We start from the raw sequence: 11,420 nt of genomic DNA on the forward strand, positions 1-11,420 counted from the left end.
CTGCTGGGTGTCAGGTACCTTCTATGGCAGGGTTTTTTTTTTTTTTTATTTTTTTTTTATTTTATTTTTTATTTTATTTTTTGGGGGGTACACCAGGTTCAATCAACTGTTTTTATACACATATCCCCATATTCCCTCCCTTCCTTGACGCCCCCCCCTCGAGTCCCCCCCACCCTCCCTGCCCCAGTCCTCTAAGGCACCCTCTATAGCAGGGGTTTTGAACCTGGGGCCCAGGGAGAGAATTCAGGGGTCTGTGACCTTTTGTCAGGGGTCTGGGAAAACATTTACTTTTTTCACTAACTTCTACCTGATATTTAACATTCCCCTCAATCTGAACATAGGCAGAACACCCCAGTATTGTTGGCCCAGAAATCACAGCTCCTTCCCTGTCACGTTTCGGCGACTGCAGACGTAACAAAACACTGTTCATGCTCCCCGCACCTTCAAATTATGGTAGTTACGTTAGACTCACTGCAGATCCTCTTTTTTAGTACATTGATTTAAAAAAAGCCCAGCTGTAGTTCAAGAGAATTGATTTCCTTTGTAACCCTGTGTATTTTACTTTACAGGTTTAGAAAGAGGATTCTGAGGAGGCAGGCATGGGCTCCCTCAGGCTCCCGGCAGGTCTGCGGTGCAGGGGTGATGGAGGAGCCCTGCTCTCGGGAACCAGGTTATTTATCCCTACAGTCATCTCAAAACTAGGTGCTATTATCCCTACTTCCCACAAAAAGCAAGGCTTGCCAAAATAGTCTTTTTTTTTTTTTTTTTTTTTAAATGAGGCTTGGGGATGTTCCCTGGCGGTCCAGTAGTTAAGACTTCACACTTCCGGGACTTCCCTGGTGGCACAGTGGTTAAGAATCCGCCTGCTAATGCAGGGGACATGGGTTCGAGCCCTGGTCTGGGATGATTCCACATGCCACGGAGCAACCAAGCCCGTACAACTACTGAGCCTATGCTCTAGAGCCCGCGAGCCACAACTACTGAGCCCATGTGCCACAACTAGTGAAGCCCGTGCGCCTACAGCCTGTGCTCCGCAGCAAGAGAAGCCACCGCGCTGAGAAGCCCTCGCACTGCAGTGAAGAGTAGCCCCTGCTCCCTGTAACTAGAGAAAGCTCAGGCGCAGCAACAAAGATGCAATGCAGCCAATAAATAAATAAATTTATTTAAAAAAAAGACTCCATGCTTCCAATGCAGGGGGTGCAGGTTTGAGCCCTGGTCAGGAACTGAGATCCCACATGCTGTGTGGGGGTGGGGCTGGGGGTGGGGAGAAGAGGCTTGGAGGGATCTGTGACTCACCCAAGGCCATACTGCTGCCTGGGAAGCTGGCTGCAGGTACTGGCACGGCCCCAGCCTCCGCCAGGAACTTCTGTCTGGGAATGAACATGCAATGGATGCCCACAGGCCTCAGCAACCTGCAGTTTGTTTTTTTTAACTGGCCACTCTGAACAGAAACCAAAGTTCAAGAAACTTGCCCCAGGCCTCCCCCACCACCCCACCATAAGCCAAACTAAGAGTCAGCTGCAAAGCATAATCCCACCCATTCTGCTTCCAAAGGGCTTTTACTTTCTTTATCTTGTCTTTCTTCTTCCCAACAACCTGAAGCCCCAGCCACACAGAGGGTTCGAACCCACATCCCTCTCCAGGAGCCCAGGTTCTACCCCTGCTTCTCCACCTGCAAGACCCACGTGCTACAGCTGCTGAAGTGAGACATTTAAACAATAACTCTTTTTTTTTTTCTTAATAGAAAAGTAACAGAAGTTCACTGTAAAACCCTTGGGAGTTATGGGTAAGTATACATTTAAAAAAAGCCAGAACTCGCCCAGAGTCCCAGAGCTCTGCTTACCACTCTTTTTTTTTTTTTTTTCCTTTTCTTTTTTGAGCAATTTGAAGTCACTGCTCCTGTTCACGGGAGAAGAAATCCTTGTGGTCCTACCACCTGGGCACCAAGAGAGTTTCATGGGCTGCTCTGCCTGCGTCAGTGCCTGAAGACAGGCTGAGGCAGTGCAAGAGTCCCTGAGCTGGGTTCCAATCCCAGCCCTGTCCCAGGCTAGCTTTCAGGGAGTCAGTCTGAGCTTCTGTTCTGTCATTTACAAGATGGAGCTAATGATACCCACCTTGCAAGACTATTTTACAGATTTACATAGTCCCACTCCACTATGCACACATTCAGAGGTCAGAAATCTGTGTTTCTGCTGAACTGGGCAGTGTCAGAGAATACTTGGCAACTTTCAAATTTATTCCGTAAGTACTTTTCAATCAGTCAACACCAGTTTCTTTGCAGTTTCTGTCTAGGCCACTCTTTTTTGGCAAGGGTTTTCTGGACCACCCTGCTACTACTATTCATTTATTCGACAAACAACCTCAGGACACCTTTGTGTGCTATGGGCTCCGCCAGATGCAGGAGAACAAGGTCAATGAAGCCCCTGGCCTTGGGGAGCTTGTGGTCCATGCGTGGAAAGACAAATAAAAAGGCCAGTGTTAAATGCACAAGATACAGATAAGAGTTACAAATAAACTAAAATAGGAAACGCGGCAGGGAATGACGGAGAGGGGGGCGGGCTAGGAGCTTAGGGAAGGCCCTCCCAGGAGCCGGCATTTAAGAGAGACGAGAAGGAGCCAGCCGTGGGAACACGGGAGGTGGGTAAGGGCACACCTGGTGCAGGGTACAGTGACGGTAATGGCCCTGAGGTGGGAACAAGCTTACACTGTTCAAGGGCAAGACAGAGGCCAGTGAGGCTGCAGCACTGGAGTGAGGGCAGGCCAAGCAGGAAGCAAGGGACAGGCTGAGGCTGGTCAGAGAGCCACGCGCAGGCCACGCTGGACAGCCAACGCTGCGCTCCACACGTGCCAGGAAACCACTGGAAGGTTTTCGGCAGAGGAGTGACAGGGTCTCGTCTGAATCTTGAGAAGATCCCCTGACTGCTGTGTTGAGGATGGATGACAAGAGGGGAAGGTGGCAGATTAGTTAGGAGGCTACTGCAGCGGTCCAGGCCTGGATCAAGGTGGGCAGTGGGGAAGATTCAGGAACATTCTGGAGGTTATTAAATGTTCATGGCTGTCACAACCACGCCCTCACACTGGGTGGTCTGTATAGCTTTCAAAGTTCCTTCATTTGAGTTTCAGAGCAAACCTAAGGCAGACAGGACTGAATCAGCAAGGCCATTTCTTAGAACAGGAGACTGAGGCCAAGACTGACGAAATGGGGGACTTCCCTGGTGGTCCAGTGGTTAAGAATCCGCCTTCCAAAAAAAAAAAAAGAATCCGCCTTCCAATGCAGGGGATGCGGGTTTTATCTCTAGTTGGGGAACTAAGATCCCACATGCTGTGGGGCAACTAAGCCTATGTGCTGCAACTACTGAGCCCATGCACCTCAACTAGAGGGCCTGCGTGCTGCAATGAAGACCCAATGCAGTCAAATAAATAAATATAAAAAAAAAAAAAAAGACTGACAAGATGATGGTGCCCAGCTCACACAGCTAGTATGTGCTGGAGCTAGGAACGAAAGCCAGGACTTTGGACTCCCTGGCCTGCATTCCTCTGCCTGCAGAGGGACAGGGAATGACACGCAATGCCCCAGAGAACAAGGGCTTAGATGAGCCTCAGAGAAGCCCAGAAGGGTCACAGCCTCGACCTTGCCTGCAGCCCTCAAAGAGGTGCTCGACGGATGCTCACTGGCTGACCCTGGCTTTCCATCTCAGGGAACCTGACAACTGGCTCCCTCTGGGAGTCACGGTGTGGACAGGGCAGGAAGAAATGCGGGGTGGGTGGCCCCTCAGATTTCTTCTGAAAAACAGGGACCTCTTTTACCTTGACAGGTTATCATGAAGATTAACGAAAACTGTGGACAGAAGCACAATACAAATGTTATATCATCAGGGTTTCCAGACAGACAGGAAAAGAGCTCCACGGAGACTGAAACAGCTTGATGGTATCTCTCCTGCAGGGCATCGAAGACCTCGGACTCGGGAGTGGAGTAGCCTGGCTCCCCTGACCCCCTGCTCTCCCTCAGCTGTGTGATCCTAGAACCTCACTCTCCTCATCTGCAAAACGGGGCTGCTAATAGTCGCTCCTGCCTTGAAGAGTCGCTAAGCGGATTCAGTAAGAGAAGGCACAGAAAATGCAAGCGCAGGGCCGGCACACAGCCGCGTTCCAGACATGGGGGCTGCTGCCACTACTGCCACTGTCACCAGCAAGCCCGAGTCTCAGCCTCTGATTCGGGGTTGGGGAACTGCTGCGGAACTGAAGTCGCCTAGAGATGGCTCCTAGATGCAGAAATGCTGCTGCCCCTTCCCTCTGGGCCGTCACAGCCTGATGGGGAAACAGCGCTAACACACCTGCAGAAGCCATCAGGGCGCCTGCAAAGAAACAGACGTACTAGGAGAAATAAATAAGGTGGGAAGGAGCCCCATAGCTGGTGATGACAGGGAAAGGAAAACAAACCCGTTTTCTATGGGCCATTAAATGTGATGAAAGGAGCCAGCTTCTGTGGAGGCTCCTGGGAGCTGACACGTAGCAGTCACTTCATCAACCCTGGCTGAGGCTGCAGCCAGACTTCCTCAGAGGACACCTCCACCTTCTGCTGTCTCAACTTTACCACCACTGGCCCCATCAGCCTCCTGCCTCCCTCTCTCCCTCCCTCCCAGCCTTACCTAGTCCCCCACTGGGCCAGCTCAAGAGCCAGGACTGCCTGGGTTTGCCCTTCAGCTCTGTGACTTACACAATGTCACTTAACCTCTCTGTGCCTTGGTTTCTTCATCTGTAAAATGGGGATAATTATAGCGCCTGCCTATAGGGCTATCATCATAAAGATTAAATTAGCTCATCTAGGAGAAAGCACTCATGACAGCTGGCCACTAGCTAACTGCTGGATCAGTGCTTGTTAAGTTATTAAAAAATTTGAAACCCCTCTAGTTCCTCTCATCTGAGTCTCCTGTCCCTATTCCCGGGCACTGGGCTTCTCCCAGAGGTTACCACCAAACATCAGCAAACTTCAGGGCTCATTTTCAGAAAAGGAAACTTGGGCCTAGAGAACCCAAGGGACCATGGTGGCAGAGCCTGACTTGAACCTGAACTCACACCTGCCACCTGCACTGTGGCTGTACCAGATGGTCTGCCCGTTCCTACTTCACACTGCCCTGCCTTTGTCCGGCTCAGTGCCTCTCCTTAGAATGCCTTTTCTCTGGCCTTTCTCAACCCATCTTTCAAATGTTTAAATGGCACTTCTTCTCAGAAGACCTTCCACTCTCGGGGTAGAATAAATCTTCTCCCTCTACACTGGAACATAACTCAGTTTGACCACACAATGGCTGAATGTGTCCTCCTGGCACCTCCAAGGGGGCCTGGGACACAGAGGGTGAATCAGACCCAGTTCCTGTCCTTGGGAAGCTCAGGCTAACCATCTGTATCTTTCTCCCTTCCACACTACAAGCTCCTCTGTGGTATTGAGCCAGGCATTGGCAGGCACTATGAACTGAACTCAGATCTCCATGCTCAGGGCTATCTTCCTTCCACCAGCATTCTGCCTTCTGCAGTCACACTTCCAGAAACCTCCTGAGAGTAGTTGCACTAGGCCAGCCCCGTGAGGCCACAGGACACAGGGCTGGTTCAGTAAAACTCCCTGGCCTTGGGGAGCCTGCTGACCTTTCAGCTTAAGCCCCCACCCCCAGAGCATTTGCCAGTTCAAACTGTGTTGGTCTCTGTACTGGTCTACATATTTGGGATGGAGGTGGCCCAATTTTGACACCATGTAGCACACTCAACAGTCACATTGGACTGGCTTCAAACCAGCCGGGTGACCTTAGGCCAGCCACAAGAATCCTGTGTTCCTCAGTGTCTTCAGCTATGAGATGGAGATAATAATGCCTACCCCTCATGGAGCCACTGTAAGAATTAGAGAGAATGGATGTCAACCATCCCAGTGTGGAAGCAATGGCGGCGAGCCCAGTATCCCCTACCTCTTCTCCACCCCGGTCAAGCCTCCCCATTCGTTCAAGCTCAAGATCCACTTGCTGGAGGAAGCCTTCCCTAACTTTTCCAGGTTACTCTGCGAGCTCTCTTCTCCTCTCCCACCGCACTGACCCCAGTATTGACCATTTCCTTGTTCTCTCATTGGTTCACCAGAGTTAAATTTCTCTTTCCAGCCAGCCTCTAAGTGGCAGACTCAACCCAAGCCTGCCCCACAGCATCGCACTATTCTCACAAGAGGTGCCGGAAGAGTACCTCGCGAAGGTAGCCAGGATTCTGGGAAAGGGTGAAGATTCGTTGGCAGAAAACCAGGTGGGAATCCTAGCTCTGTTATGTGACTTTCCAGAGAGAACCTTCAACTCTCTAAGCCTCAGGTTTCTCACCTGGAAAAAGAGGATTGACAAATGCCGAGCTGACATGGTTGCTCTGGAGGACAGATGAGCCAGCATATGTGAAAGCCCTTTTGTTATAAACTAAAAAGTGCTATTTAAGGGATTATTATTTTCAGATTCTCAAATCCAAACCTACTGATGCCTCAGCTTTCCTATACCTAAGATTCAAGAGCCCAGCTCTTAGCCCCAAATGGTCCACCAAAACCCACATTCTTCACAAAAAGCCAGCAGCCTAGAACTCACAGCACCCATGGAACCTCATCCCAGCTCACGGATCACAAAATCTCTCTCCCATCTTCAGACCTCAGCCCTCCTGGACACAGGTTTCTCCTTCCCAGCTTAAGGAAGCCCACACATCAAACCTGCTCCAACTGTGATTGGCCGGGCATCATTTCTAGCCCGCAGCCCAGTTTCCATGGGAAGTGAAAATGGGGAAAGGGGACCAAGGTGGGTATGGCTGTATGTGGGGAGAGGGGAAGGGAGGTCTCAGTAGTAGAATTAAGGATCCTGCTGGAATTTTGTGTCCAACAGTTGCTAAATGTTCTATAATTATCGCATTTGTGTGAAAATTCAAGGATCTGCATTCTGCTGTTTTCATGGGACTTGATGAATCGCAGGCACTGAGGAAAATGCAGAGAAGTTGGGGTTCAAAGTCTTGTACCCAGGAAGCAAAGTCCCAGTAAGCAACCGCAGAGAAATGAAACCCGGGACAAAGCTGCTGGGGCCCCCCCACTCTGGACTCAGCCCCCTTCTCCAGCCCCTACTCTTGCCCATGAATGCCATGCAGGCATCACACCCATCAGTCTATCAGCGTGAATCCTGATTTTTTTTTCCCCTGCGAATACTGCTTTGTCTCCGTGAAAGACCCCCAAACCGGGTCCCTTATAAATGTCTAAGCCGGACAGATTTTAAGGGGAAATCGGGGAAAGGAAGGAGCAGGCCAGGAGGGGTCCGTGAGGCCCACGGAGGGCAGAAGAGGGGTCCGAGGCCGGGGTGGGTGGCTCCCGGGCACCCTTCTCCCGGGGGCGCCCCCCAGCCGCTTGGAGCTGTCCCCCGCAGCCTCTGTGCGCACCTGGTGGGACGACGGACCCCCTCGCAAACCTCGGACCTGAGACCGAGCCCGCGACCGGAAATGCCCCCCCACCCAGACCGCGCCCCCCTTTCCTGCCGCACTCTCCCCCGGGCCGGGCCGGGCCGCAGGCCCCGGATCCCCGGGCTCGCGTGGACGCCGCAGCCGGCAGGGGCGGCCCATGAGCGGCGGCGGTCTTCGGCCCGCGCTGCGGTCCCTCCAAACTCCCGGCGCTGCGGGGCCAAGGCGCACACAAAAGGAAGGGGCGCGCTGCCAGCGACGCCCCCGCCAATCGCCTCGAGCCCCATCGCGGGCATAGGCAAAGCATCCGCGCACCCCAAAGCTCCGGACGCCCACTAGAGAGCCCCCCATGCAAGAAATTCCCAGATACCCCCAGGGGGCTGCAGAGGCGGCCGAATCACCCAGCGGCAGGTGCCCCCGGCCGCACAATAACTTTGAAACTTTGGGGCCGGGCACGGGGACCGGGAGGGGGAGCCCCCAAAAGGCAGGAAACGGGGGGGTGGGGAACTATTTCTTTCTTTGCGCCAAACGCACTCTCCGGGGGTTCCCGCGCCTCCTCCCGGGCCGGCGCGGCCCCCGGGCGCCCCGAGCCCTCCCGCGCCGGCCGCCGCGTCGCGGTCGGGCCCCCGCCTCTGCCCCGCGGGGCTCGGGCCGCGCGCAGCACTCACCTCGGCCGGGCTGCGCTCCCCGCGGGCCTGCGCCGAGCCCGATAAATGGTATGCTATGACTAGAGGTATGATTACGTTATTATTATTAGTAATAATAAGAGTAAATGCTATTTAATTACGGGCGGCCGCATCCTGCCCCCGGCGCCGCCGCCCCGGCAGCTCGGTCCATGTGGCTCCGGAGCGCTTTACTTTCATTTCCAGCCCCCTCGGCCGGCCGCTCGCGGCAGCACCCGCGGGAGGCACCGTCTCCCTGCAGCTCCTCCTCCTCGGGTCCTAGAGCGCGGCTCCCCTCGCCTGGCGCCGGGGGTGGGCGGCGCGGGCGGCGCACCTGGGGGCGCGGGGGGCGGGGAAGTCCCCCTTCCCCGCGGAAAGCTCACGCCTGGAATTCACCTTTATTTTCTGGGAAAGTGTCCTTCCCTCTTAGGGCTTTTCTTTTGGCAGTTCTGCATTTCTGGCCGGATGCTGGTCTAACTCAGCGCCTCCGTCCTTCCTCCTGTGTGTAAGGAGCCCCCGGGTTTCCAGATGCTTTCAATGAAGGCTCCCCAAAACCCTAGTCGCCTTGTGCCCTTTTCGAGGATGAGGACCGAAGGCTCAGAGAGGAATCAGGACCTCCCTCGGCTGCTATTGTATGTATAGGATCTTTCCAGAAAGGATCTGAGGCTGCTTACAAGACCCAGAAGGTAAGGGGAGATCATCAAAGGAGAAACCGGCTGTCAGCGTCCCTGGCACGGCCTCAGAGCTAGCCAGGTGCAGGTTGGATTTGAATCCAGAGCTTCCCATTCCAAATACGGTGTCATCCCACCCTACCACCACCTGCCCCATAGATTCCCGAGAGTTCTTTCCCCTCTTCATTTTACACACATACACATGTATGTATATGTGTATATATGTACATATATTTGTGTGTGTGTATATATATTAACTTCTTTATTGAGGATCAGCTGTGAAGTTTGGAGAGATTTTTTTCTTTACAAATGTTATCGCTTCCACATTTGTGGCAGACAGTCTTAGGAACTGGAGATACGTGGCTGAGGTACATTTTAAGCACGCTGTGGTAAATCCTAGGAGGGACCAGAAACTGGCACAGTTTGCCTGTTTAATTCTCACAGTAATCCTGAGAGATTGGTTTTAGCATGCCTGTTTTACAGATGGGAAACTGATGCGCAGAGATTAAGTGACTTGTCCAAGGTGGCAATTCTGTCTCCAGAGTTTGCCTGCTTTACGCAGCCTTCTACACTTTTCACTGTCTACCTTAAGGGAGCCTTGAAAGGGGGGAAAAGGCACCTGCACCGTCAGAATTTCTCAACATCTTCCTTCTGTGGGTGCCATCTCTCCCCTCACTACTCGAAGATTAACAAACAAAAAGGCAGCCTCTGGTATGAGGAGGATGGACGTTTATGTCCAGAAATGAAAAGCAGTGGCCCTCAGACTCGCTGTTTAAAATGAAGACCTTTAATCCCTCCCACTACCTCAGAGATTTTTTTTTTTTTTGGCTGCACTGCGCAGTTTGCGGGATTTCAGATTTCAGTTCCCCAACCAGGGACTGAACCTGGGCCACAGCAGTGAAAGCCTGGAATCCTAACCACTAGGCAACCAGGGAACTCCCAGAAATTCTGGTTTAGTATTTTTTTAAATTAATTAATTAATTTATTTATTGGCTGTGTTGGGTCTTCGTTGCTGCAGGCAGGCTTTCTCTAGTTGTGGAACTCTTTGTTGCAGCATGTGGGCCCCTCATTGCCGTGGCTTCTCTTGTTGCACAGCCCCAGCTCTAGGCGCGTGGGCTTCAGTAGTGGCGACACACGGGCTCAATAGTTGTGGCACACAGGCTTAGTTGCTCCGCAGCATGTGGGATCTTCCTGGAACAGGGATCAAACCCATGTCCCCTGCATTGGCAGGCGGATTCTTAACCACTGCGCCACCTAAGAAGTCCCTGGTTTAGTATTTCTGACAAGCACTGCTGGGTCACCTGTAATAGACCCAAGATCATGGGCTGAAGGCCTCCACAGGCTGAGCCTGCCACTTTAGGAAGTCTGGGTGGTACAGTGGGGCTGTCACTGAGGCAGCATTAGAAACACCAAGGTCGACTGGAGTCCCAGCTCTGCCACTTGCTAGCTGTGTGACCCCAGGCAATCTTGCAACATTAGTTTCCTCATTGATAAAATAAGGATAAGAAAACCTAATCAACATAAAGTTTGTTTCAAGGACTACAATTAAATAATACCTGTAAAGCATATAGTATAGCGCCTAGCCCATGGGGAGGAATAAATGTTAGTTCCCATATCCCCCGTGCAATTTATAGTGAAACACTCTTGACAGTTTTTCAGATTAGGTTCCAATGTCATTATCACTCCCATTTTATGGATGAAGCTGTTGAGGCCAGTTGGACGACTGCATCTTGCCTCAGATGAACTAGCTGATAAGTGGTATGCTGATTCTACTATCCCAGGCTGCCAGTGGAATAACACATATCCTTAAAAGAGGACTGGAGGGACTTCCTTAGTGGTCCAGTGGCTAAGGCTCTGTGCTCCCAATTCAGGGGACCTGGGTTTGATCCCTGGTCAGGGAACCAGATCCCGCATGCTGCAACTAAAGATCCCGCATTCCGCAATTAAAACAAAACATAATCAAAAAAATGAGAACTGTCCATCATTTAAGGTGGATTCAGCCGGACACCAGCCCTCCCCTCTGCTGCCTTCATCTCTTAAATGTGGTATCAATTAGTTAAACTATCTGAGCTGCCTGAGACGGTAAGTGGGCCCTTACAAGACCCCAACCAGAGGTGGTGGTGCTTTGGAGAGAAATGCCCCAAAGTTGGCACCAGCAGGTTGCCCTATGTCCCCACATTAAAGCCAAAATAGCAGTAACAGCCACCACTTTTGATTTACTTATGAGCCAAGCACTTTGCACATGTTGATCCTCTTATCCTGTCCCAAAACCCTGTAATGTAGGGATTGATTTTACCTGTTTCAGGGTAAAGAAACAGATACAAAGCGGTTAACTGACTTGCTTGAGGTCACACAGCTAAGAAAGAGGGAGAGACAGAATTCAGCCCCAGGCCCATCCACCTGTAAGACCATAGCATCGTGATGTGGATATCTTAAATCTGGATGCATCACTGGTTACCCCCAAGGGCCTGTCACGGGAGTGGGTTGCTGGAGAATGGGAGGCAGACACTCTTGCTCTGACCTTGGAGGAACTGACAGGTACATCGTTCATTTATCCCTTCTCCAGTGAGCACCTTCTGCTCCAAGCTCAGGCCTGCACACCAGAGATGCCTTCTCATCACCTGGGAAGAGCCGGCGTGCA

The 11,420-nt window shown here is 52.0% G+C and overlaps 2 protein-coding genes across 4 annotated transcripts in view; one reads left to right on the forward strand and one right to left on the reverse strand.

The window, feature by feature from the left end:
- ZC3H7B (zinc finger CCCH-type containing 7B) overlaps positions 1-8,395 on the reverse strand; it is a 52,986-nt gene extending 44,591 nt beyond the window's left edge. Inside the window, exons 1-2 of one of the 2 annotated variants that reach the window (XM_057741723.1) lie at positions 8,115-8,395; positions 1,297-1,370 (exon numbers count right to left, since the gene is read on the reverse strand). The gene's annotated coding sequence lies outside the window, so the exon portion shown is untranslated. The remainder of the gene's footprint in view (positions 1-1,296; positions 1,371-8,114) is intronic. The other variant, XM_057741722.1, reaches the window with a different exon arrangement.
- The window catches only part of RANGAP1 (Ran GTPase activating protein 1), a 33,005-nt gene continuing 29,670 nt past the window's right edge, over positions 8,086-11,420 (forward strand). Inside the window, exons 1-2 of one of the 2 annotated variants that reach the window (XM_057741728.1) lie at positions 8,086-8,179; positions 8,619-8,794. The gene's annotated coding sequence lies outside the window, so the exon portion shown is untranslated. The remainder of the gene's footprint in view (positions 8,180-8,618; positions 8,795-11,420) is intronic. The other variant, XM_057741727.1, reaches the window with a different exon arrangement.

This window comes from Hippopotamus amphibius, chromosome 7, assembly GCF_030028045.1.
Source record: "Hippopotamus amphibius kiboko isolate mHipAmp2 chromosome 7, mHipAmp2.hap2, whole genome shotgun sequence".
NCBI lineage: Eukaryota > Metazoa > Chordata > Mammalia > Artiodactyla > Hippopotamidae > Hippopotamus > Hippopotamus amphibius.